A 534-nucleotide genomic window follows, 5' to 3' on the forward strand; every position below is an offset into this window, starting at 1 on the left:
AGTATAAAATAGTTTCAATGAACTATATGCGCGTTATGTTAAAGAATATTTATTGTTTATAATATATTGTGTATGTGATAGATTTCTGGCTTGTTATGCATTTTTTGCATGTGCTTTTACATATATCTGCATGGCAGGAAACGATTAAGTTTTTAAAGATTGGTAAATCAAATATATACTGGAAGATACTTTAGAGTTTATTTTGATTTTCTGAAAGATTTTTAGAGGAAAAAGAATCACCACAAAACGTCCAAGATCGAACCTGGAAGAGACTGCGCTGAAATTCCCTCGTGTGGGCTAAGCAGCACCTCTCTGCGCAGGTCCTTGCTTCCTTCGTCGCTCGATCTCTCGGGTCACGCTCGTCCTAATCCTCCTTGACCACAACGGCGTGGGTGGCGCCGTAGGTAAGAGGGGTCCCGATAACAGCACCGTGGGTAGCTCCATAGGTGACGGGGGCAGTGCCGATAACAGCACCGTGGGTAGCTCCGTAGGTGACGGCGGGGGCGGCGGCAACGTGGTGCTGTACGTGGACCT

This window comes from Penaeus monodon, chromosome 29, assembly GCF_015228065.2.
Source record: "Penaeus monodon isolate SGIC_2016 chromosome 29, NSTDA_Pmon_1, whole genome shotgun sequence".
Lineage (NCBI taxonomy): Eukaryota > Metazoa > Arthropoda > Malacostraca > Decapoda > Penaeidae > Penaeus > Penaeus monodon.